This window comes from Harpia harpyja, chromosome 2, assembly GCF_026419915.1.
Source record: "Harpia harpyja isolate bHarHar1 chromosome 2, bHarHar1 primary haplotype, whole genome shotgun sequence".
NCBI lineage: Eukaryota > Metazoa > Chordata > Aves > Accipitriformes > Accipitridae > Harpia > Harpia harpyja.
This window is the reverse complement of record NC_068941.1, coordinates 11243154-11265736: the sequence shown is the minus strand read 5'-3', so window position 1 is coordinate 11265736 and position 22583 is coordinate 11243154.

Sequence of the window (22583 nt, the reverse complement as noted above, 5' to 3'; positions counted from 1 at the left end):
TGAAAATTTAGCTAGAAAATGAGAAAAGGCACTTGATGTATGTACTGAACAGCCAATTAAGTATCATTAGTGGGTATTCTTTCCTTTTTATGTTGTGTTATAAAACATCTAAGGGATAGTGGGAATGCAATGACCTTAGACACACAGAGACTGATTTTGTGCTTTATCTCTTCTCCTATCAGTCACTGAGTATTGCCCATCGCTGGAGTAACCGCATTCGCTAATTGCTTAACTATTGCTTTGTGCACCCAGATCAGCGTCATTTGGCTCAAAGAACAGATAGGGAAAGATTTCAAAGAGATCTTCTGAGAGTCAAACCTGGAAATTGTATATATTAAACTGTCTTGAATTGACTTTGGAAAACAGAGTTGCCCCTTTCTCTGAAATTCAGCAATTATTGTTTCAGTGATAGGCAGGACTTATGGAAGCAATGATGTCTCAGATAAAGATTCATCTTTCAAGTGTTACAAAATCTAGATTTTGAAACAGTTATTTTTCAGAGAAACATCTATACTCTCCTAAAAGCTCTCCCTAGGCTTTAAGTATTGGTAATCATCCCATCCCTGGCTTTTTTGTTGTTGGAAGAGGGAGTTGCTCAAAGAATTACATTTTGTGAATGAAGAAAATGCTCAAGTTAACATCCTGTGATTTTGTTTGACTTGACTAGCCAAGTCTGTTCAGTGCCTAGAATAAGTTTACAGTTATTCAAGTTCAAATTCCCTTTAACTTTCTAAAATGATAAAACCTTACAGCCTGTAAGAATGTACTGTAGTGCATTTGGCAAACTGTACAGCTGCAAGAGTAAGCGCCGAGTTCCCCCTTAGTGGCATAGTCAGAACTACACACTATGGCTAAGAATTGCATCATATTTTCTTTCCATATGCCAATGAAGGGTGTTATTTGGGAGGCCCTCTTACACAAACACAACACCTCACAACAACTGCAAATTCTAACCTGCTGTAATACTAACGTGAACGACAGTGAAGGCTAAGGCAGAAGTGTTTACTGAATGCATAGTTTATTTTAACCTACTGCCTTGCTCAGCAGAGTTCCTCATATGTCACCACTCACATATGACTGAGAGATGCAGCCTCACTAACAGCCTTATAAAAAATGCTGTTCTCCAAGGCTTTCCTCAGATAACACTTTCTCCCTCAGTAGTATGACTGCTATCTGAAAGAGTATCCTGCTTGTGCACTTGTCTTTATTTTCAGGGATGGGACTCTACTATGCTTTTTATAGCCATAGTATCTAGTCTTAATTCCCCTTTTCATTCACATTTTCCAAATGAACATCCTTATGAAAATTCTTTTGATGTTTGGTTTGTTTACTGTGTCAAAAGTAATTTCAGTACAACCGAAACAACCTATAATTTACTGACTATTTCCACTTCCAGTGTTACTGGCATATTAGCACTAGAGCTGCTTAATAATATAGGTGAAATAATAGGAATGTGCAGTGTAGCTGCTAACTCAGGATGACACAATTTTAAAAACTTTAAGATAGGTTCCCCAAAATCTGTCTTTCTATGTCAATAAGTATGAGGTGTATGAGATATGACAGCATGACATACACAATGAAAATTGGCTAAAAAGAGTTACTGTATGCTCTTTGGCAAATTTAGGATACCAGTGTTTCACTTTTTACATTCTGCAGAAATACTTACCTGCTACAGGTCTCTCGTAGGTAACAAATTAATACCTTATGAGCTGCCAAGCTGGAACAACTTATGGTTTTGCTGATTAACGTACAACATGTAGCCCTATTTTTAGATTGAGCTACACTTTCAAAGCCACCTTTGAGCTGTTCCTTTAAATGCATCAAATAATGGGTGCTTTTTTGCTAGGATGCGAGCAGTCTCCTCTCTTCTTCAACCCTACTGTCCTTTCCTGTTTGTTCCTTCTGTACCACTTTGTCAGTCAGTAGCAACATTTTTTCATGTTTGTTTCCTAAAATATCAGGTGTCCTCTTTATTTTGTGAACAGTAGACGTAAAGATTTTTACTGTCTCCTGGCCAGATTTCTAGTGGAACTATTAGAAATATTTCATAATTAAAAAAAACCCTTCAGATATTTCTGTGTCTCTGAGCAATGCCTAATGCAAAATCCCTTTATGAGATTTAGCATGCTCTTTGAGCTCCTTCAAGTAATACCAGTGGAACTGGCCAAGTGCCCTCCAGCCACAACCACTTCTATTATGCACAATGACACCAGCTAAGGAACATGTGGAGGATCGTCTAAATAAGAATTAAATATTCTTACATCATCTTGAGAGAAAATGTTTCAAAGTATTCCCTCTGGAACAAGGCAGATCCATACCGCTATTCTTGCAGCTTTGTAGCTAAATATAAACAAGCCATAGATATGTGTGTGTATTTGTTCATTTCTCCAAAATGTATATAGTAATATATGTACAGCATACCAATCTTGAGTCAACTTCAGAGGCATGTTTTTATATATATCCCTTATGTGATATATATTAGACATTTTGGTGTATGTCATGCTTTGCAGTGTTGGTGAGCAAACATTTCTGAGGCATGGGCAATTTGGCACAAGAAACATGTTCAGTAACCGGTTATGCATGCAATCATTGCATGACAAAACTGGGAATCCACTGATTTATAGACAGAAGTACATTGGTTTGGAGGCATAAATCTTAAAGTTTCAATCGGTGTCCCACCAGAGCTTACTCAAGACTGCCAAAAGGTTGCTTTAAAAACTACAAAGTGCCATCAACAGCCTGGAAATTTGGATTTTAAAGTGCTGCCTTGAATAAGATGATTAATCCAGGAACCTCATCACCCACTCTGTCCTCAGGTGGCCTCTTTAATGACTTTGTTGATTTCCTCATGATCAAGAAGAAAACAATTGTTTGCCTCTGCTTCTCCAAAAGGTAGGTGAGACGTGGTAATGGCAGACAGGTTACCATCTATAGAGGTCACTGACTTGGAGCTGAGATCACCAAAGAGCAGAAATCACTTGCAAAGCAGAAAGCGATGCTGTACGTGCTGGGCAGCATGGCATGCTCTGCCTTCTTGAGGGCAGAGCAAGTATTCTTGAGCTCTTAAAATGAACTGCCCTGGTGGCGAGATCATTTTTCTCACATCTTCTGCTCGCGTCCATGAGAAGCTACTCTTAGGAGCCGAAATCAGTCAGACCAGGTGAAGGAATTCATTACAAGCTGGCTCTGAGCATGCATATATTTTTAATACACCGTAAATCAAATTTTCATTATTTCAAATTGTGTTAGGAGATGATGTATTCAGTAAACATAAAGGAAATATAAACTTCTCCACTAACCGGTGTGGTGTAATGTAATGTACGCTGCGCAGCATCTGAATGCCACCACATATATCACAACGCAATGCCCATGTAGGATGCTCAGCTGCAGTTTGCAGTGTTGCCTCTTTGAAGTGTCCTGCTCTTTCATTAACAGCTGTATCACACTTGAGAAGAGCTAATGATAAAAAGATTTCCTGGCAAGCAGCTTCTTCTGTTAAATGGGGAATGTGATGTGTTTGGCATGTATAATTTAGCTAATTTGTACAAGAAACACATTACTTAATCAACTGTAGATTTGGTTATTGCATGATAAAGATGGCAATCCATTAATCAATTTATAGACATAAATATATTATTGTTCAAGAAAAAACCCAAGGATTTAAACACCCTTGAATCAATAAATACAATTAAAACAATGGTGTGTTGCAGTCATTTATTTGATTGTCCTACAGCTGTCTGACGCATGGTGGGATTACTGAAGCATGGAGCCAAACAGCCAACTCTACATTTAGTTTCGTTTATTGAAATAATGAAAGGGTATTAATGATAAAGTACAAAAGTGTGTAATAGAAAGTAATGTACTGTGAAATAAAATTATGTTTGGAAATCAGGAAGAATACAATAAAAGTTAAAACCTTAAATATATTTGGAAACAACTTTGTATTGTTTTAATAGAAGAATGACTGTGATATACAGGCTATGAAAAATTATATGAATGTGTTATAGACATATGAGGGAGATAAATTCAAATTACTTTATGAAAAAGCAAATACTGTCCTTAGGTTTTTCTTGCAGTCCTAGAACTGGAAAAAAGGGATGGAAATGAACGCATGCTATATACTTACTGATTCAGGTTTGCATTTTAATTTAATCAGTTTCTTTGTTCTATATTTTAGGAAGCCTATGGCAGTGATTGTTTGTTAAACTCTAGTTAGGGGACACATAGAAATATCTGTAATGGATATGAGTCCAGTATGCGAATATTCATGGACTACTATTTTAAAAAAAGTCCTGAAATGAATGCACATATCATGTGCTTCTAAATTATTCACGAACACTTATGACAAGTGAACAAACCATTTCTCTTTCAAACAAAAGAAATAAGGTGTTTCTTAAATCTTACTTGCTTAAAACTAATAGAAATGTCACAATACTAAATTATTGGCTGATCAGACAACTAGTGTTTGTTTAATGACATTACAATAAAAAGATGCTTTCTTTTTACCATTTCATGTTTCAGCAAAATGATAAAGTAAAACTATACTATTGAATATGCCATGTGTTCTAATAAACTATTGTCAAGTTTGTATTATTAGCAGAGCCTATTTATGTTCCTTTTCGTAGTACAGAGATTGCCTACCTGGGCTAGCGAGATCCTAAAGCAGGTGCTTAAAACCACTTCCTCTTTCTGAATGTCAAAATAGTGAGCACTTGAGCACTTGTGTGTTGCTAAAAACTGAATATTTATCTCTTTTGAAAATCAAATAAACACCTGCTAGTAAGCCTGAAGTACTGTTTGTTACTTTTCAGAAATTCACAGTAATATTATTTGCTTTTAAAGATACATGGAACTTTAAATACAGGTCTATATTTTAAAAGACATACTTCTCTAGTATTGTTGTGGTTTAACCCCAGCCAGCAACTAAGCACCACGCAGCTGCTCGGTCACTCTCTTGCACCCAGTGGGATGGGGGAGAGAATTGGGGAAAAAAAAAGTAAAACTCACGGGTTGAGATAAAGACTGTTTAATTGGACAGAAAGGAAGAAAATAATAATATGACAATAATAATAATAATAATAAAAGAATTGGAATATACAAAACATGTGATGCACAATACATTTGCTCACTGACCGATGCCCAGTTAGTTCCTGAGCAGCGATCCGCTCCCCCCCGCCCCCCCCCCCCCCCCCGGCCAACTCCCCCCAGTTTATACACTGGGAATGATGTCACATGCTATGGAATATCCCTTTGGCCAGTTTGGGTCAGGTGCCCTGGCTGTGTCCCCTCCCAACTTCTTGTGCTCCTCCAGCCTTCTTGCTGGCTGGGCATTAGAAGCTGAAAAATCGTTGACTTTAGACTAAACACTACTTAGCAACAACCGAAAACATCAGTGTGTTATCAACATTCTTCTCATACTAAACCCAAACTATAACACTATACCAGCTGCTAGAAGGAAAATTAACTCTATCCCAGCTGAAACCTGGACAAGTATCAATCTCTTGATTTCATGTCCAAATCCAAGCACTTCAGACTATTTTAAACTTCATTTTTCAAAATAGTTTTCTCACCTTCATCCCAGTGATAGAATATGATCTTAAGGAATAAAAGACTAAATCCATGAAACTCTTCCCACCTTCAGAGAAATAACTCACACAAAAATTGCATTTGCTCTATTTTCAGTGCAGTTGTGGTACTGATGGCAGTAATTATCATACACTCATTGGAATATGACAAAGCTGTTAGAACAGCTACAAACATATCGTGTATGGCAGTTGCCTGGAGACTGTGCAGTGACATCACTGTTGTATTTTCCATAGCTTATATTGTTCTTGTATTGTTCTTCTCCAAAATGACTGCTCAGTTTTGAATTCAGGAGAGTTTATAAGTGAGGAAAATGGCATCTGATTTGTACAAAAAATCTTAACAAAGATGCAGTGTGCATAAGCATCATTTGCAGTCCTCATGTATGCAGCACTTACAACTTGTAAATATTTCAGGTGAGAAAAACACCAAAGGCTGTGTATTCAGTGATCACGTTATCTTCAAAAAGAATATGTTTTTGGCATGGATCTTTGCAAAAGGTTGAAGGCAAAGTTGTATTTATTAGCTCTAAGTCCAATTATTTCCATTTTCAAAAGACTTTAGTATTTGCTTAACCTTATATCTTTTCTAAGCCACCTTCTAGTGCCTAGGAACGAACGAGAGATTAAGTCACTGGCCTGGACTTGGGATACCTCAGCACTATGAATGCTTCCTGTATAACAGTGGAAATATTACTTCTTTTTTCTGGCTTTTTTTCAGATCATTTGCTATGAAGTCAGCCTGTGTCATGACAACCATGTTCTCTAAAGTCAAAGGAGTAAGAAGAGATCTAAACCATCTATTATCTAAGAATGCCTGGCAACCTGTGCGGTCAATAGACTGTCGTTGTTCATGGTGAGTCATACACTAATTTGTATGACAATATCAATTTTTGTAACGGGGGAGCAACAGTCAGGTCTTACGAAGATTATTTAAGAAGGAGCAAATTGAGTAAGGCCACAGTGGCGTTAGAACATTATGAGTAAAACCAGAGGCAATACATTTTCTGTGCACCAATCATGGAAAGAGGTAGTATAGATGGAGCAAACAATATGAAATTAATACAGAAATATAAAATAATGGGTTGTGCGTACTTTGATCCTACTGGGGCATTTAACCATCAAAGGTTTCTATGCAGCAAAGAAAACTAAAATATTTACATCATCATCTCCTGAGGCTTTTTCCACTAGAAAAGCATACTGGGAATAAGGCACATGTCTCTCTGTGTAGCTTCCATGAGGGCAGTAATTATGAATCTGTGTTGGAAGCAGCCACTTTCATATGGCACAGTGGGGAGCTATAGGCTCCTTTGTGGAGTAGGGGCTGTTTGCACCTTGGAAGTAATGTGTTTCTGAGTCTGCCAGTACCAGAGTTGGGTATTTAAAAAGCTAAGAATTTCTTTCAGAAGAAAGAAAAAATAAGCATAAAAAACCTTTCACTTTTCACATTTACATAACTTTTTATTTTGTTCTGCTGATTTTCTTAGAGTAAACCCAAATATATAGACAGTGATGCCTGTTCTCTAAAGAAATTTTAATCCAAAATAAAACCAGAAGCAGCAAATAGTGGTAACCAGTAAACAAAGGGAAACAAAGGAAGTGTGTAGGCTTTGAGAAGAAAAACAGCTTATACTGCACATTAGATGAGCATTATTATGGTTCCTAACTACACTTAATGTAATTTCCCATAGTTTTATGTCAATAAAGAAGGCACATTGACAAAATATTTTAAGTAATACTTATAAACTTGAGATGCTCAGCTGCTGCAGGATAATTAATAAATACTCAAAAAGAACAAAAAACCAACTAGAAATGCAGAGAACTGCAAACTCCAGTCTGAATGGTTCAGCGGAGCTGTTTTCTGTTTGGGTATCTGGCATCTGTTTTCTCACAGGTTTAGATCTGTAGCACACTAGTCATTGATTTCCAATCTCAAGGCTTCTCAGTATTTACAGTAGTGCAGCTTCCCAAGCAACATCAAGCTTTTCTACTGTCTAACCATGATCTTTACAGTCCTTTTTTAATAACAGTCATTAGCCAGGGCTACTGTAACTCCTTGACACTTGGTCATACCTTGCACATTCCCATTTTCCATTCACTCACTAAACGATGAACGAGGTAAAAAGCTGACGACACGAAACAAGCGCACTGTCTAATTCTGCCCTTCTGACTTGCATGCTCTCCTAGGGCTGTCTGTAGCTGTATGGCTTTCCTGATTTTTGACATGAATTGTATGGTCTCATTCAGGAATGGTGTGGTAGGTTTAAGTATAACATAAGTGAATTCATGTTTTGATTGTGAAATGAATACTGGGGAAATGGAAAATACTTCATGGCTCTGAGCTATAGGCTCACTTGCTGTCAGTGCCACAATTGATGGCCCCATCAGCAGGATAGCAGTGAGATAGTCTTTAGCAGCTTCTCAGGAAGTCCAATTTAATTAAAAGCTTATCTCTTAATACAATGCCAAGCTTCTATATGACAAAGAAGTGTTTTCCACCATGTAAGCTTTCACAGCATCGCACTGAGCAAAACGTTGACTTCTCTCTACAGCACAGTAGAGGAAATTACTGTTTTGCCTTTGTTTTCTGTGCTGCTGCAAGAATGCAGGGTTTGAGAGAGGTTTTGTTTTCTTTCCTACATGCTTTCCAAGATAACCAGACCATGAAAAATCTGAGAAATAACTTGCAATGTGGCTTATTAAACTTGCATAAATCTGATTGTTATGGAGCCTGCGCCGTGACTTTCACTTATTGAAAGTAACAGTAAGAAGCTAATGTGAACTTGCAAGCAGATTAGCAGGCTCTTGCTGCAGTATGTTTTAGACTTTATGTCCAAGGAAGACTCTGGCACTCAAGTTGCTTAAGTGCTCTGATTGTAGCTTTCATTTTCAAGAAGTAGGAAAATAGCATGCAGAGCTCCTCGGAGCTTCAAAATATAAGTGTCTAATTATTCACTAGAAGAGTAACTCATTTTTTTGGAGGAGCTTAGTAAAAGGAAAACCCAGACACTACAACTGTATGTTTCCAACAGGTTGTAATGCTAACCATTGACGTGATTTGAGAGCTGCCTAAAAGGCAAGGAATCCTTTCAGACTGCAGTTTGAAAATAGCAAATTTTAAAAATTGCATGTAGAAGAAAACTGAAACATCTTTCAAATGTTTTTTTTAAAAATTAATGTCCTTCTCTGCATTTATAGCTTCTACCTTTAGCTAGATCTATTTCCCACAAAGGTCACACATAGGTCATGAAAGTACTTCATGAATGTACATCATGGTGCATTTTACCTATTCTGTTAATTGGAGCAAATTCACTTTATATTATGAACAAAGCTTTGAGTAACTGCTGTATTAAATGAACAAAAAAAATCCACCTGTAAAAAGGTAATGCGCTTACCAAAGACCTTGTTCTATCTAGATCCATCAGTCCTGTAGCATTATTCCTACTATGCCCAATAGCAAAAGTGTGTAGAGTAGAGCCTTAGTGACTATTGCACGATGTCAAAGTGTACCAAGTCTCAAGAGGTTTTTCATATTATTCCCTGGCTTTCTAGGATATATACTGTATATTGCTACAAAGTTCTTTTTTTTTTTTTAATTAGATTTGCTCATCTTCCTTTTGTTTAAAAAGGAATGCAAACTTTTCTCACTTACCTGTGTAGCTAACATATGAATTTAGTATGAAATTACAGGAGAGAGAACGAATATAGCCCTACTGGTATTAAGACTGTAGAAAAACATTTCAAAAAATATTTTTACAAAAGCACATATGGTAGTGTCTTGTAAAAAGATACATTTCTGTGTAGTAATTGTGCTCACATTATACACATACCACTACTGGGGTAAAAATACAGTTAAAAAATATTGTACATAATGAGCCACAGTGTTGGTTACCTTATGTTGCAGAGCTAAGGAGAGTAGAGAGAAGGGATATGTAGCTCTTCCCTGATTTCCCTATAAACCTACATGTTTATACACGTGGAAATCATGACAGTGACTGCAGCATCCAACTTGCCAAACATGTTGGAGGAAGGTAAGGTATTGCATGTTTTCTGTAGCCTCTTGAGAGCTTTTACTCCTCCTGTCCTTGAATAAAACACTGTATTCTTATCATGAAACACTGCATCCTTATTATCTAAGGAGTCATAAAAAGCCTTTCCCTTGAAACTTAATTTGATGGCTTTGAAAATACCACCCCACTTATAGGAGAAAAAACCAAGGGAAACAGTCTTGGATTGACTTCCTCTAAAGCAATATTTTAAAAAATAATATTCAGTCTTTAAAAATTATTAGGAAAGCTAAGTGTTTCCCACAGCTGTCCAAGACTTGCTAAACATTACTTGTACTTATTCAAAGGAAAGGCTGACCTAACTTTTCCTGTGAATTATTAACCTGTTCTCATAAGAGTTGTCAGATGTGAACAAGAGATGGCTGAGATACCTTTCAGGGCAAAATTCCAGTTGAGCGAATGAGTTGAAAATATACCATGGCAAATACCATACATAAGAGACCAAAATATCATCTCAGTGTAGGCAATGAATTTATATCAAGAATTGACTTTGCAGTTCGGGGATTTCGTTTAGCAACCCTTTGGTATCACTGCTGTGAGCTGATACTGCAACTTGCTAGAAGAAGGGACCTGAAGCAGGGGAGGGACGAGCAAGCCAACCCCTGCAGAGGCACCGCTTTCCCCTCGACAGCAGTGGAGGGAGGGTGTCAGCGTGGCTGTATCGCCTTCCATGAAGGAATGCCTTTCAGAAACATCCCTCATAGGAGTGGTTTTCTGAAGTCAAGGGGATGTGGTTGTTATCGGGAGTCTGCAGGAGCAAACAGCCTCCTGCCCATCCTGGCACCTCCCTGGGGGACGTGCCTGCCAGGTCTGGGGATGTAGCGAAGAAAATACCATTTATGTATTGTAACATGGACTTTCAGTTTCTCAGGGAAAGGGTAGACTTTCAGTGTTCTTTAAAGCTCAGGACATGGAAAACAGTCTCATGAGGAATATTCCTAAGGGGATGGCTCTGCAGAGACGTACGTTGTTCTCTTTCTGTGATATGTGTATATTTTTGAATTTCACCTTCTGATACTGTTGTTATTATTTTTTCCCTAGAATTACTCAATGTGGGAGCACACCTACTCTACAGAGAACTTCTTCATTTTAAGAGCTTCTCAGTGTGAGTGTCCATCCAGTCTGCAGAATATTTCTTGTAGTCAGATTTTACTGTAGTGTGATCTGTTCTTGAGATTGTCAAGTCTTTCCCCAGCAAAGTAGGTTACTCTTACTAAATTTCCTTTAATGTTTTTTTTTTTTTCATTTTAATCTGTGCTTCCATATCACTAATTCTTTGTTTCATTTGGATTATCTCCCACAAATCCTCTGGATCAGTATAGGGGTAGATCCATGCACACACATATAGGTACACGCACACACATATAGGTACACACACACATGGCATGTACGTGGAGACCTTATACAGGGTGTTTTAATTGTCTTTCATCTCTCACTTTTTACCTTCTATATTTATATTATTATCTCACTAGATGATGAATTGTTCAATTTCAGTTCCATTTTATTCCCTGTTGATGAGTTCCCTGGAAGAGACCAAGGCTATGAGCTGCTCTAGGGACCTGTCCTACATAGGTATGGCGCATCCTCTTGGCATCAGAAGCGAGGAAAGGATGGGCCATAGAAAGCCATTCAGCATCACACCTGCCCTGTACAACTTAGAAATTTGCTGTTCTGGCAGCCCCTGGTGCAGCAGAGCTGGGGAGCCAGGCAGGAGAGTGGCCAGTAGCTCCGGTAGTATAAGGATTCTCACAAACTCTGTGTAAATGTATAGCAACACAATAGTGATTTTGTCAGCCTGTTGGTTTCATGGATCCAGAGCCACTCTGTGTCCCCTCCACAAGGGCTGTTGCTGTCCCTACACCAGCTGCCTTCTGGTCTTCCCAGCTGTCCTGGTTTTGGCTGGGACAGAGTTCATTTTCCTCCTAGTAGCTGGTACAGTGCTGTATTTTGGATTTAGTGTGAGAATAATGTTGATAACACACTGATGTTTTAGTTGTTGCTAGGCAGTGCTTATCCTAAGTCAAGGATCTTTCAGTTTCCCATGATCTGCCAGCGAGGAGGGCCACAAGAAGCTGGGAGGGAGCATGGCCAGGACAGCTGACCCAAACTAGCTAAAGGGATATTCCATACCATAGGACGGCATGCCCAGTATATAAACTGGGGTGAGCTGGATGGGGGCGGGGGGGCAATCGCTGCTCAGGCATCTGTCAGCGGGTGGTGAGCAATTGCATTGTGCATCACTTGTCTTTCTTGGGTTTTATCTCTCTTTTTTTGTTATGATCCTTTTCATTACTATGATTTTATTTTATTTTATTGTATTCCAATTATTAAACTGTTCTTATCTCAACCCACGAGTTCTACTTTTTTTTATTTTTCCCGATTCTCCTCCCCATCCCACTGTGCGGGGGGTAAGTGAGTGAGCGGCTGCGTGGTGCTTAGCTGCCCGTTGGGGTTAAACCACGACACCAGCCCTGCTGCCCGAACCGTGCACCAGAAGGAGCACTCAATAGTTGTTCACTGACTGTCTGCCACTATCAGCACTTCTGTATTCTCAAACCCTGTCAATAGCAGCTCACTACGGCAAGATACAGTACCAGCGTTAAGACGGGAGAATGCTTTTTGTGCTGTCAGGCAGAGCAGACCTCTGGGTCACAACAATGCTGTCACCTGTGTCTGCATGCCACCAAAAATACGGTCATCAATGAAAGAAAGCAGCTTAGATGTGTTTCTCTGGGTTTGTTTCAGAATGAGAATGGTTGTGTTGCTTAATTGTCAATGAGAAACTCGGTCAGATCACGCTCACAAAAAAAGTGCGGGCGTTTGAGCAGTATTCAGCTGACCATTCCTATTGCAGGAAAGGAAATCATTCCTGTTTGTAGTCTCAGGACATGGCTGGGCATGGACCTCACTTGGCGAGGTCTGGAGAAGAATCTTGGATTATTAATATTAATAGTAATGGTAAATCATAAAATTTCTCAGAGATTCCTCTACATAGGTTTTGTGCATTCCTTAAATTCTGGAGGTGGATAATGATATTCAGCAAATTTGTTAGCCATCAAAATTTTACATTCAATATTATTTTGTTAAGTATTTCAATAGAAATACAGATGAACAGTGTTTGGTTCTATTAACAAACAAAATATTGGCAAAATCCAGTTCATTAACGTGCTTATTCCTTACACCTTACAGACAAGTGAAGCTTCTGTTCCAGCCTGAGGAGTTTGATGAAATGACTTTCTAATCCTACTGCCTATTTCATATTCATGGAGGTGATTTACAAGAAATGAGGGGAGAATCTGCATAGAGCTTTAGGAACAGCTCAGATGCAAACTGAAGTTTCTGTGTAGTAAGAAACATTTGTGATATCTTGCCATTGATGTTGAAACCTACAAATGCTGATGTGTTTGGATCCTGGGCTATTCCAGAGAAGGGCGCGAGGCATTAAAAGTTAATCTAGTCAGAGGGTTTTTCCCCCACTATTGGCCCCAAGCCTAGGTTGACCTTATTTCAGTGCCATGTCTGCTAAATATTCTGAGGGCAGAGCAGGTTTTTCTTGGCAAATGAGAAGCAGTCTTATCATTATGAAAATATTTGTGACAGCTCAAAGTACCTGGCACTTTTTGTTACTTACAGCTTAAATTTGTCATGATATAGGTAGCTGTGGAGGATGTAACTAGTGAGAAGTAATGTCCCCGAGGGGGGTCGTGTTTCAGACTCACCTGGAAAGGAGGTGTGGAAAACATGGGAGAACAGAAGCACTCATGAGTGGTATCTAAAGGAGTAACATGACTTTTCTGTATGTAAAAGATACCTAAGTTTATGAGCCAAGTATGAGATTGTTGGCTGCAAAATCAGCACCTTCTGCTTATTATTTCCTATGACTCCCAAATTCCTCATCACTACTTTCCAAAATAGTCACCCATCTAGTAGGTATGTATTGCTGACATTTTTTGTTTTAGTTAAACTAAATGATTGTCCCTAAAGACTGTTTGATCTGTGTCTTTGCCTATGATTTCCGTGCTTACCAATCTCCACAGTAAGTCTGCCAAGCCTTATGTCATCTGCAGATCTTCTTCAGTAACCTTATAATGTTGTCTTCCAAGTGATCAATAAATATTTAGGATAATCTCGGTGCATGAATTGCTCTCTGGAGGACACTACTGGTATCACAGGGGTTTGGCTGCCTGTATATAGGTGTCTGGCACCAGCGCAGATGCTGTAGGGTATCTGAGATGCCTGCATGGTTACTGGCAGCTTCAACACAGGACCTGGTGGAGATCTGCTCCCTTGTAGGATAGTAGCTAGAGCCAGGTGTTTGAATCCCTCCCAAAGCAACTTGAGAGGACATCCACTACAGGACAGAAATTCTGCTGGTGCATCGTGAGACCTATTTGTCCTCCTGCAGTTCCTCCACTACCTAATTCTGCATTTCACATCAATGCACTCAACTCCCCTGTGACTTTGAAGAGGCCAAGTGATCCAGATCCGCGATAGCGAGTTTTCGCAGGCAGGAGTTCGTCTTCTATTGTCACTAGATGCCATGGGAATAATTTTTTGTCCTTTTTGTATACCCTTGCATCAACTTTAAATGTAATAGTACGTTACCCATTTAATATATGAAGGTAGTTAGGGTTTTTTTTAAAGTGAGTTTCATTGTTGTTTTTTTCAGTTCCTTATCTTTTACTGAACTCTCCTTGCTTACTTCTTATTTCTAAATGACATTCACAATATTAAACATGGAAACTTTTGTACACTGTGTGAAACTGCTGAATATAATGATATGATTCAGGTGCAAATTGAGGCTCAAAATGAAGCATAGTGCTCCCAGCATGTTTAGGTAGTTCTATGTCATTATTCAGCCTGGTTGCACAGTCAAAAGTGTCTAAATGTGACTATAGGTAGAAAAAAGAAAATACATTTGAAGGATTCTCAAAAAAAAAAAAAAAAGACAACAGTGTACAACCAAGAGTGCGTTCATGTGTGCATCTCTGTGTCTGTATATGCATACATGCACACAACAGTTGTATATTATTATCACAGTTTTTTGCTTATGAAACTAAAGCCAAATGAAAATGTATTATTTTTCACAATACATGTTGCCTATTTACCCTCTCTGTGTTATTTGTATGCTGTAGCTGGTTTCAGTGGCTTGCTGGGTTTTGCACCCTCCTGTAGTGGTATTATATAGCTGATTTCTTGCATTGCTAAGTATAGTTTGGATCATTACATATATCCTCAGAAAGAAAGTATGGTTACTGAGGTTAAAAGTAAAATCACAGAGATGTTGCCATTTCTACTAATTCTCATGATTTTGCATCGCTATTTGTAATTAAAAACTTAACTTTTGTGTTCACTAATTTCTTCTGCTGAAATTCTTAGTAAAATACAGGAAAAGAAGTCCTTACTCAAAAGAACATCTTCTGGCAATGTTACATATGTTTTATTCCAAATTTAGATACAGCATTATTCCATTCTGTAAGAAATAATAAAGTTTGAACAAGACCGCTTACTACTTAAATATGTAGAAAAGGAATGTGCAAAAAGAAATAATAAAACTAGTAACTAAAGCAAATTTTTTTGTCTTGTGGAAAAATCATGAGCCTTTGCTACATTTGCTTATTGAACTGCTTGGCAGAATAAGAAAGCATGCTGGTAGAAGTATAATAATTCAGTTTGCAATACAAAAAATGTGATTTATTCTACTAATAAGCTAACATGCACAATATATGATATTGGTGTGCTATAGCTACATGAATACACTATTATAAGAGGGAATTTAAAAAATCTCTTTGTTATAACTTCCATGTGGAAATGGTTATCCCGTAATTCCATTCAGGAGAGGAAATCAAACGTTATTTCAGCTTTTTAAAAGATTACATTTATTGTCTATTGACATGATAATAAGAGGGGGGATTTTCAGGTATATTATCAGTATATTGGGAGTAGGGAGATTTTTCTTCTTTTTTTTTCTTTGATTATAAAAACTGGGAGAAAGGAGGGGGAGATTCTAGGAAGCCTTTAAATTTACAGTATCTTTTTTTTTTTCTTGCCTCCCACATGGATACAGATCATAAAATCTGTGACCAGGAAGGTCAACATGTTTAAACATAATTCAAATCCATATCCAGGCCTACAGAAAATCTGCTCTGCCAAAATTATCTGTACTCTGTGGTGCAAAATAATGTTCTTGGGTTGCTTTTCAGACAACTTCATACACACACAAAGACATATAGAGACATTAGAAAACATTGTACTTCCCATACTGCATAAAGTAGAGAGAGGGTTAACGAACAAACATTACACGTTGACTTTCTTTGCTCTTATGTTATAAAAGTATGTCGTTGTGTTCACAGTAGCAACGGCTAACACAAACTAAAAATGAATTTTCTTTCTCATCCCCAGTTTTTATTGAGTTTCATCTTCCTGTTCACTGCCATGGGCTATTATTCTGTACACCTGCACTCAGCCAGAAATATAATGAAAAAGAATCAATCTCTGAAAAGAAAGTTATCACCAGCCAATAATGTTGGGCCACTTTCATGGGTCCTGCAGTGTTTCATCCAATTGCCAAAATGCTTTACCATTATAAACTGAAGACAGTCTCCCAGCTGCTCTTTCCGGTAAGTACAAAATCACTGTGTGCTACCCAGGCAATCTAGAATATGATATTAATACTGTGGAATTCATTAGGGCATAATGAAAACAGTGTTAATTTGTGTATCCAGAATAGATTGTCTAAAAATTGATGGATGGGAAGACCAGAAAACCATTATTTCTGAGAAAATGGGTGAGTGCTTCAGTATTCTGTGTGCATTGTCTTTTTTGTGTTCAAAGCTGCTCGTGCTCTGTTTGTGATTTTCTCAGTTTAAAATTCAAGTATTGCAGAAATTTATTGATTAGTAGCAAACTTGCAAGGCATTTACTGAGAATGTTTATGTTCTGGGTTTTTGACCGCATGTACAAGTATTCTGTTCATGAATGTATGAGCATTGTTGTTGGAATCAGTTTCCCGGTGTTGACATTCATAACTATCTATTTTAAATGATGACTTTGTAAGTAACTTTCCATATTAAATTAATTTCTTTCAGCAAAGATTTCTACTACTGAAGTAATTTGCTTGAATGCAAATATATAGGTGGTATAGACATTTTCAAAGTAAATATAATCAGGTTTTGACTGCCTTGGGAAAGTGTCTACCCTCTTGTGTAGAAGCATTATATAAAATATAACATCACTACTAGAAGTATATTATTTCCAGGTTCACCTCACAGTAGATCTGGAAATAATGACTGCTGAGTCATTGATTCAACAGTTGCCATTGACATGTGTTTGGATACACTATAATGATTGACTCGATCACTACTCTAAATGAATCAGAACTGAACAGTAATTTAGCATATGTAACAGCCCTGGCGCAGAGCGCTTGCTGCCAGGAGGGCAGAACTGATTGTTACTCTGCAGAAGGACTTCACGATCAGAAATATTATCAAGGCCTTTTTTTATTTTTTCACCCTTAAAAACCACAATTGAAGAACATTTCAAAATTGATTGTAAAATGCTTTTGAAATCTTTTCTTTGGTAAAGACGCTTCTGCCAGAACTTAACGACAAACAATTAAGATGTGTTGGAAGTGTTGTCTCAGGTAGAGTTCTTTTCCACTGAGTCCCAGACAAATTTGTCAGCACGAGAACTAAACATCACACCCCAAAATCTTCCAGTTTAACTTCAGCCAAGTCTACTCCACACAGCTTCAGACAACATGGTGATATGTCACCTTCCATGGCAGAAATATTTGGAGAATCTGCTGTATTGGAGAGAAGCTCAGGTAACAGATGCATCCTGTGAGAAATGTACATTTTACTTTTGGCTAAGGGTATCTAAGCTCTCAGAAAGGAGGTGCTCAGCGGGGTTAGTTATCAGGGCTTATTTGGATGGACAGCAATCTACAAGCACAGACAAAGATTTAGACATCTGGGAAATCAGACATAAAGAGGTTCTGCAGATGACCAAGACATTTAGAAAGGACTTTTCACGTGCTTAAATAGGAATTGAGCGCCACAGATTGACATGTGGTAGATTACTTGCTGAGATGATGGCTTGCTGCATTTCTGGGCTAGCAAGTGTCAGGGTCTTAAATTATTTCATTTTCCCCCAATTAGTTATTCCACCTGTTGTCTGCTCCTATGACAGTTTGGCTGGTCAGACTGTTCATAAATCCAGTGTGACTGGCTGTTTCTGAAATATCCCAGGTGTTAAGGAAATACGTTCAGGTATGAAACGAGGGAAATGAAAAGTCCGTTCATGGGTATGTTTAAAACCTTTGACTCATTCCATAGCTGGACTGGAGAAACATATTTTGTAAGGTTTGGGTTATAGTTCAGTTCTGGATAAAGCAAGGACCACCTTTGCCTTGTTCTGTTTCTGAGGCTACAGATATGCACAGATCTGATATGTAAAAACAGGCTGACACACTATATCAGGACACATGCTTAAGCCTAAAATCCCTAGGCATGCACAGGGGAAGCCTGCCGTGGCCGATCCCTGGTGGGACACCAGCTCATGCGGATTAGGGAGCCTGGCTGAAGCCACCTGGCTTTGCAACCTACACCCTGAGCTACAGTGCAGCTATGATCACATTTGCCTCTGTCTGTAGATGGAGCCATCTTCCTGCAAACGGACCTGTAATATTCCTACAAATCCTAGTTTCATTACGTAAAGTTGCAAAGAGCCTGCTCCTTGGGTCATCTTCTTTGCAGGTTTATTTAGGCGGACATTGGTCTAACTGGAAAAATTATATCTGATCTTCATTAAGACACTTTTGAAGACAAACTTCTTTAAAGGCAAGACCTTGTCTAATAAGAGTGCTTTCTTTTAAAAGTGTTGTGATTAAATCTGGTCAATTACCATCTTATTCCAAACCCACTGATTATAAAGCCAATTATATGAGAGCCAAGAACACGCAGTTCCTTCTGGCTGCACTGGAAGTAAGTCACACTGAAGCCAAATTAACTTTTTAACTGCTCTCATGATCTGTAAACAGGCTCTCAAAAATGAATTCCTATGCTCCCTTCTTTTCTAGCACTCTCCACTGCAGCCTCCACCCCAGGCTTTCCTAAAGTCATACCAGCCCAGCGATTGCACTTTACTCTCTTTGGCACAGTCCAGAGAAACTGATTCCCACTAAACTGATACCCCAGATTTATATCTTAACATTTGAAATGTCAGGTGGTGTTTCCCCATCGCTATAGTATATTGCGGCTGTTTTCAGAACACAGAGTTAGGCCAAGAGCTGATTTAAATTATAGCTGTAGTGCCATCTCATGTGATTTCACTTGTGCAAATCTAAAAGCAGAGCATGTGCCAAATGGTTCCTATATAGCAGTTCCCTTATATACTCTTTGCGTAGGTGAAGTGCAGCTTTATCTGGAAGAGAGAATTCCACAGAGACACACAATAAAAAGATTTTCAAAACCATAAATCTGCTTAATGGTGACTACTTGTTCACTCAATAAAATAAATTGATGTTATAGTATATTTTTTGGTACAGTGTTAGCAGATAAACAGCTTTTTTTTCCAGAAGGTTGTTTAAGAAAAGGAGAGAAGAGCAGAGAGCAGATGTATGTTGTGCACTTTCACTGACTCATTTATTCCTCACTCCCTCTCGCTGCCTGTGTCCTCTGCCTTCCTGGGGTTCCTAATCTGGGTCAGTATTAGGACCACTTTTTTGTGGTTTTAAAAAATAAATTGTATCATTCTTACTGAATGATAAATCAGGAAGTGAAGTTAATCAGACATCCCTAAGGGAATATATTAATATGGCTGGTTTAGATATTGCACCTGAAATTGCTTATCTTTTGGTCACAGTACATTAAAAGGCTACCCTAGGCACACTGATTATTGAAAACTCAATTTTCGCATGTGGATACATGTTTCCTGTAGCACGTTTACTTAGCCAGTCTTCACTTTTTGGTTTTAGGAAAAAATCTTACCTTGTTGTCAGTGTTGCAAGCCCTTGCTTGTTGAAGGATCAGCAGTAGGTAAGAAAACAGCATCCCAGGCTTTCTTGAATACTCTAAACCTGAAAACGTTGTCCAAGACAAAGCAAATGGAACAACTGCAGAAGTACCACACTCCATTTAAGTAAGACAGCAGATACTGTCTATTCATACACTTCTCTCTGAGCTTATTTTCTTTTCTGAGGCTACTTAGTAATTCCTTCAGCTTAATGAGGTACAATTTGGCAACCACTAAGCAACTTTGATTTAATGATGTGACACTCTTAAAAAGAATCTGCAGTAAGTGTGCTCAGAGCTGGCTGCTGGCTCTCTGGCACAGAAGCAGGTACTGACTTCAAATAAAAACATGTACTTTGTTACTGACAAGAAACTCCACGTTGTTTCTGTGTTAGTCGTACTGTATGTCAACCTTTGCCAGTGTGGGACTGCTTGCTGTCATCACATGAAATTAGCCTGATGTGTGAGATCCAGTCCAGAATTCAGAAAGGGGCTGCACAGATTGAGTACCTGGAGCAGAGTACGAAGATTTAGTAAAATTTTACTGAAGAATCTAGAATTTCCTCCATGATTATTTTCATCAAGCATTGTCTTACTTAAGTCTCTTAATTGCCTTTGTAAAGGTTATCTCAATCATATGGCTGTACCAAATAGAGACTTAGGATCTGCAGGTTTCTCATGATAGCAGTTTAAGTTAACAAAATTCTCTTTCCATTCTATTCTTTTCTTTCGATAGTATTAAAAAATGAAATGAAAATGCTTATTCTTTCAACAACTTGGAAAGGAGAAGCTCTGTCCTTAACTTTGTACAAATGCTGGAGAACTACCCCTATACAGTATGTATGAATAGTTGTAGAAGAATTTCCCATCTTTTAGTTTTCGGTGTCTTTTTTAAGCCTATGACTCATATTTCACTCTGCGTTCTTTAGCTTAATTTTCTGCATGCTTCCCTTCCTTATCTGCTCCCTCTTCCCACATTGCTCGTCTTCTCCTCAGTGCTCTTCCCTCTGTATGCCTCTCCCATACATAATCACCCACTCTTTGCTTAAATGTTGAGTATCCTCACAGAAAGACAACTGTATATTTTAAAAATTTTTTTGAGGGGAAGTCTAAGATGGCAGAAGGGATAACACTGTTTCTCTTTTCATCCATCCACAATTCCACAATTTATCTCCCCTTGCAATTTTCCCCTCTTTAGTAAAATCCTGTATAGTACGCTTACTTAAACGTGTAAATTTATTCACTTGTGGGGATTGACAGCAAAGGGAGATTTTCAATTCAGAATGCTTCTCCAAGCAGAAGGAAAACATATATAAGAAATTCACTTTGTGTTTCCAGTCTAATTGAATTTTCTAATCTTTTAAATATTGAAACCATACTTCTTGATGTTTGTAATTCAAGCTTCCCTTGATAATAATAGTTAAAGCAAATTTGAAAGCTTATCCTTGGGAACAAAAACTACATTGACTTTTAAGTAATGAATTTATAGTACCGAAGACTATTATGTAACAGATCCCAAAGAAATATTATTATTCCTTTCCAGAAAGTGACACTTCTCAACATTATTTATCGATTTCCTCTGATACAATTGTAATCAGATTTGTCCCTTTGATAAGCCTCATTCAGTAGTCAACAGAGGCAAAGGTTGTGGAACAGAAAAAGAATGGAAACAACTGAAAAACTGATAGGAACAACTAATGCCCTATCCCATTATTAATTACCATGTTTTCCTCAGAAATCTGGGGGATCTTCACGTGTTCTTTAGCATTAGACAACAGATCTTGCTACACTGGCAAAGTTGTGTTTAGCAAAAAGAAAAACCCATGCATGTCTTTGTCATATAGACCTTGTTGTTTAAATATTCCCATTGCTATCCATTTTTTGTGACTGCTTTTAGACTCCATTTGAAGAAAATTCTGAAGTGTGACTATTAAAACAGTCAGGTAATAATGGGGAAATAATACTCTGCTAAGACTGTAAATTTGACTCTGGATGTCATCTAACGGGAGAGCAGAGTTTCAGGTACCTGTATCTGAAGCCCTAAAGTGGTTTTGGTGTTAGTTACAGAAGTTGTTCTTTGGACTCTGTCATGTCATTGCAATGATCAACATCAGGTCTGCATGATATTATTACCTCTGCATTGAATTCAAGGAACCCTAAAAGTACTTTCTTTTCTTTGCTTATGGAACTATACAATATGTGGATTCAGAGCTTTGATGAGCTGGTTACTAAAATATGTTTTAAGTATGCTATAATTGGGACACATTTTTAATTTGTTGCTGTAATTTGGGAAAAATAATGATTTAAGACAAAATCTAGTTCTAGTATTGTAACAGTATAATTTTGCTTGGGATTTAGCTAAAGACAAACTTTCTTTTAAGAGAAAAAATAAATAACATAAGCTTAGCCAAGGAGCACTTAATCTCCATGAAATTAATAGGAATGGCACTAGAAAGCTAAATAAATATTTTTAAAAATCCCCATCACAGAAGAAATTCCTATGTAAGTTTCAGTGCCAGACAAGAGCAAAACAATTGCACAGAATAGGTGTGCTCTGTTCTCTTGCTCAGAGATCTCTCCAGTGAAGTTGATTAAGGTGTATATGGTCCAATGTTTTCAGCCATGCATATAATTTTGGTATCTTGCTCTCCCCAGATTAAATATTAAGCCCATATTTTTCCTAGCAGTAAACACTATTTATAATGGAAGAGATCAGAAACTAGCTTTGCTCATGCATTTACCTGTATAACTACCTATATAGTTTTGCTAACTGGAATAACAATAGACTTATAGTATGATGTTGCTGATACTTGCTAGCATTTTCTGTAATGAAGGAGGACAGTCTTTTCTGGACATTTTGTTTTATACCTAGAGAGAAACAGGTTTCTCTGGCTCCCCAGCCACAGTCTTATCAGAAACAA